Raw genomic sequence first — 5,801 nt, 5'->3', positions numbered from 1 at the left:
TTGTAGTCTGTAACAAAGACGGTCATCGATAGTTTCCGGATTTAGTATTTTCTCCTTTTATTCTTAGACATCGTTCATCTATTTCACGATTCATACACATATCCATAATGGCTTTGCTGCCAATGAAAAAAAGTTCTTTCATAAATAGGGTTCATTCATATTAGTGAAAATCAAATACTTTCTGAAAAAAAAAAAAACGACTGATCAAGTTATTGCTATAATCAGAGACATATACATACAATATATGTCTCTGCTATAATCAGAGACATGTATTATATAATAAATATATGTCTCTGGCTGCTATAATTAAAGTAAATAAATTACTGAAGAATGTCTTAATAATAGAGTGATAAGAATATAAGGCTTGACATAATATAATTGTTGAAAGCAGAGACATATATCATGTCTAGAGGATTAACATGATTTTAAGTACAGAGTAGAAATCTCTTAGACTAATAACTTCATGAATTCAAAAATTACATTTCGCTATATAATCTATATAGGTGTCTGGTATAATCTTCATTCCTTTTCATTTTTTTTTTTTTTGTGCATTTAAATCATTTCTTTGTCATGTTTAATTGTTCATACTAAAGCGAACTTCAATTAGTCGTTACACTAGTCATTACGGGACCTTATTACACATGTTATAGCTTACTGTTTGATGTGAGGAAACTTCGGGTTCCGTGTTGAAGGCCTACTTTGGCGGGTCTATAAACTTTTTATACATATAACCGTGACTTGGAGAGTACTCCCATTGGCACTCATTCCACATCTTTTTTTATATTAAGTTAATGAATCCAAGGATTTACTATACAAATCCTTGATGAATCTATTAAAGTAATGATAAACTATGTTAGTTTTGGAACGATGGCTTCCGTTTAAATTATCATGATTTGTACATGTGAGAACGAATTTGAGCGGACTAGCTTAGTTGTCATTTTTGCCTAAAATCTGCATTTTAATAGTGGAAAAGCCCGGTCTACCTGTCATATTTATATTTAGCTTTAGCATGTTTAGGTAAAACCGGAAAGTACTGATTGAAACTATAAGGTTTGTAATGTTTGTTGAACAGCTGTTTGGTGATTTAAAAAAAAACAACACATATTAAGATGGAGGTGCGCGAATTTTAACGATTTTAAAGATTTCGTATTATTATGGTGTGTAATATATATAGAAGAAGAAGATATTATATTTCCAGTTATGGTTCCCAAAGGGCATAGACATTACAGCATCAATACTTTTCATAATACAATCCAAACAATAAGATAAAGAAAGTAATGTTCTTAAAGAATAAGAAGATAAAGAATCTATAATATTTGAAAGAAAAAAAATATCTACTGCTTTTTAATGCAAGTGTGGTTGATATAGATAACAAAAAAAAACAGCCCCAAAAAGAAAGAATAAAAAGATATTCATATATGTATAGTACACAATAAGTTGGATCAATTAAACCTATAAATAACTAGCCAAAAAGAAACAAAATTATAAATTGATACGACTACTGTCAGTGAATACAGGTTAACTAATTCTGCAGTCTTAATTTGCAAGTCTGCAAAATGCAGATTGATTAAAATTTCCCCTCGGTTTTAGTTTTGGCAATATGGTACACATTTTTGAAAATGTATCTGATGCCCTTGTATTTAATTTCATAAAAGATATTATTTGTTTATATTTGATGTAGTTCTTTTCTTTATTGATAAGATAAATGGACACAAAAGCCAATAATGTCATCTATTTTGTATCAATTTTTGTCCAGTTCTGCCAACTTCCCTGATAGAATGCAAGATATGTCAGTTGGGGGTTTGAATATTATTAAATTTCTACTTATTAAATATTGAAATATGATCCCTGTTAATTTAAAAATACTAATGCACCGTTTACCTCTTTACAATGTTGATAGTTCAAAAACCTATAAATTAAGAACTGTCGATTCAAAACAAAGATTCGTTAATAGTAGAGAGGAAAGAACGTATAATGTCAGAAAAATTCAAACGCAAGGTAAATTTCGTTCAAATCCATTTACCTAGAAAAGTACTCTTCATATGTTCTTTACACAATATTATACAAAATGTAATGAGAAGCGTTATTGAAAATTAAAAAGTCCATTACAGCTCGAAAGGCAGGAAAACTATTGTACATGCATAAACTAAATTAAACCATATCTATTTCTTTTAAATTTATTTCTTTTTATTATGCAAAATTAATGAAACAAGGTATCTTTTCAAATTTGCAAGGTTCAACTGAAAAATCTACGGTAGAAAGAAGCTATAGAGGAAACAGCATTTTCGTCATTGGATGCGACAGTGAAGATTTATTTCATATGTAGCAACATCTATATATAAGACGTTAGTGTAGTCATTTTACATCTCTTTCAGCTCGCTGCAGTTTGCCTATTGTGGACATTGATTAAACAGAATGAAGGGACTACAATTCCTTCTACAGGTACATGGTTTTTACAAATGTTGCTAACTTATATCAATTGGCCGAGGTTCTTGGTTATGTTTTCTGTATGATAGAAGACCACACATAACATACAGACAAATCAGAGAAAGCGTAATATCATTTCAACTTTAAAAAAAAAAAGAAAATAAAAAATAAACAACTCTTAAGACTTCTAATTCGATTGAACAAGATAACATAAAGCTCGACCTACGAGCTTAATAATATGATCTGGAACGTTGAGTTGAAAAAAAAACACCATTACAGATCAACCGAATTATAAATACGGATGAAAATATGATTAATATGAATATTTTACACTCAGTGCCAGACCAGCACCGTGATTCGGCTTTAAATGTGGTATCATGCACTTGGCAGGAGTACATGTATCCTGACCTGGACACATTACGTATATTTGAATTGCAATACCTTGCTCCAAACCGACCAGTGTCTTTTTATGCAGTCTTAGTTCTTTCTTTCGCAAAAATAATGCTGTTTGTTGGCTCGCTACTTCCATATTTTAATGCTTATTGTAATATTTGGCTATAGCACGCCACAAAGAGGGTAACCGGGACGAAGAATACTTTCGCAATAGTAACAATAATAACAGCTAGGATGTTGATAATAAGATATATCACATATAAAATGCTTTATTTCTTATGCAGCAAAAATACTGCAATCTGATTGGTTGACTACCCCGGTGTTGGCTCGCTACTTCCATATTTTAATGCTTATTATAATATTTGGCTATAGCACGCCACAAAGAGGGTAACCGGGACGAAGATTACCTTCTCAATAGTAATAATAATAACAGCTAGGATGTTGATAATAAGATATATCACATATAAAATGCTTTGTTCGAAAGACAACCAAAGGTTTTTTGACAATCGTGAGTTTATGTCATACAGACCACTTTTTGTAAGATCACGAACAATGTACATTTTTCTGCGACAAGTGACAATACAATTTGAGATAAACTAACGATACTATCCATCTCTTTTTGTTTTTTAAGAATCATTGGAAAAAGAGAAAGCTGTGTCATTTTTAAATTCCAATTCTAAAGAAACGAAACAGTCCGTACAGGAAATGTGTGATGACGACTACTCATTTTGTTCGAATAACCAAGGAACATGTCTGGTAGGTTTTGATATATTTTTCTGCCATGTACTTAATTACATATGAACCATGATATTATTACTGGGTGAGCATGCATACGCAACGGTTCCTTTTCAGTCAACTGGGAGTTGTAATTAATCTTTGGGAGAACAATGTTTTGGAATATATCTTAATAAATAAAATAATATGGTTGTTACGGACCGTAATGATATCATAATTATATGGAGGGAGACACCCTAAATTTGTTCATTATACTATATTATATATATAAATGAAATGAGAAAAAGCTAAGACCGAGAAAAGCCGTTTTGATACTTTTGAAGACATCCATTTCAGTATGAAGATGCCTTTGAGCACAGATGTGATAAATGCTCGATCTTCCAGTCGTGTTATGCAGATCACTCAACTGGAACTTTTCATGGCAACCACAACAATTGTTACGATTGGGCACCAAGTTTCTGTCATGGTAAGTACAAATGTGTATAAGATATGGAAACAAAGAATATAGAGAATTATAGGAAAAATTATGAAGAATTTATTAAATAGCATTAAATTTCAAAGAATGCAGAAATGGGGATACTCGGCATATTGAATAATTTTGCCCGGAATTACAAAATACGATTCAGTCAACTGAAACAAAATTGATACAAAAAATAACCTTCGGAAGATCAGTATTTAACTACAATTGGATTATAATTGGTAGTTTACCGATGATTGATTCTTTCAAATTCTAAACATATACAAACTAGAAACAATTGAGGAAATGCAAAAAGAGGGTCGAAAGATACCAGAGGGACAGTCAAACTCGTAGATCGAAAATAAACTGACAACGCCATGGTTAAAAAATAAAAAGACAAACAGACAAATTATTGTTCACAAGACATAACATACAAAACTAAAGACAAGCAACACGAACCCCATCAAAAACTCGGGGTGATAGCAGGTGCTTCGGAAGGGTAGGCAGACCCTGCTCCACAAAATAAGCATGACCGCGCGCTTCACCTAGATCTTTGATATATACCAGAAACAAACGGTAATCAAACATTTAAAGTCATGAATGATATACTGTTTGATTCTAAAGAGAGTTAGAAGTGTTTGTTATTCAAATTTCTTTATATATTACCTACGCGACTACCTACATGTGTCAAGCTGTACTTTTAAATAACAAATAGATCTGTCTGTCAACATAAAGTCGAACAGTAGTCAGAATAGTGTATACTTATTGACTGGGTATGAGTGAAATAGTAACTTAAAGTTTATTGTCCAGAGGAGTAACTATTGTCCTGAGAAATAGCCGAGGGAAATAGTTGTATCCAAGGGACATTAAACTTACCATTCCACGAATATCCAGTCAATTAGTGTTTTATTATATCGAAAAAGACAACAGACAATAACTGGCGGTGATAAAACGTAAAAAAAAAAAAAAAAAAAAAAAAATAACAAGAAACCCACACCATAACATTGACTTCATATATATATGTTCAAATGCTAAGGCTACGTCTTGCACTGACATCATTGATTGTAATATTTGCCAATGGACGTTAACATGGTTAACACCTATTCATTTTCATTATTAAGTCAAACAAAGAAATAGCGGTTAAGGATCACTATTGATGGCATTGGGCTGTTTTCTGCTCTTTGATCGGATTGTTATCTCTTTGAAAAAAATCCTATTTTCATTCTCAATTTTGATAAATTATATTTTTCAGCTGTTCCAAGTTTTAAGCAGGGGAAAGGATCGTTTGTGATTCTTATGGTCCAGACGTTTATAATACTGCTGCTGATTCTCACAATCATCATTGTGTGCGTGAAATGCAGAAAAATAAAACGTCAGAAAGTATCAGATATCAATGAAAAGGATACAGACACAAAGGATAATGGTATACACATTTTATTTCAGAAATTGTGAACCTGATCATAATCACAACTTTATTTTTTTTTATCAAATTAAGACTTAAACATTCCAGACCTGTACAATTATAAAAAGAAGCAACCAATACTTATAGCTTCTTTGTATACTACAACTATGAAATTGAGAGTCGTTTGTTTTTCAATGAATTGTGACGCCGTCATAGCTTTTGTATTTTACCAATCATGTTTATACGGAAATAAAATATGATATTTGAATGCATCGCGAATGTTGTTAATTAACCAATCAAAATTACGGATTCTAAAGAAACATTCATAGAATTGAGTGGTTCTTTTTATAATTTTGTTTGGGTGAATAGGTGTTAACCGAAGCAATT

At 31.5% G+C, this 5,801-nt stretch overlaps 1 long non-coding RNA gene across 1 annotated transcript; it reads left to right on the top strand.

Moving 5' to 3' along the window:
* The first annotated feature begins 3,449 nt into the window (after positions 1 to 3,449).
* On the top strand, positions 3,450 to 5,429 carry LOC143074534 (uncharacterized). The gene is made up of 3 exons (XR_012977919.1): positions 3,450 to 3,576; positions 3,892 to 4,021; positions 5,265 to 5,429. It is a non-coding gene; the product is annotated as an uncharacterized LOC143074534 (long non-coding RNA).
* The last annotated feature ends 372 nt before the right edge of the window (positions 5,430 to 5,801 follow it).

The sequence above is a fragment of the Mytilus galloprovincialis genome, chromosome 5 (genome assembly GCF_965363235.1).
Source record: "Mytilus galloprovincialis chromosome 5, xbMytGall1.hap1.1, whole genome shotgun sequence".
Lineage (NCBI taxonomy): Eukaryota > Metazoa > Mollusca > Bivalvia > Mytilida > Mytilidae > Mytilus > Mytilus galloprovincialis.
Note: the sequence above shows the minus strand (reverse complement) of the source record. Positions and strands in the feature narration are given on the sequence as shown.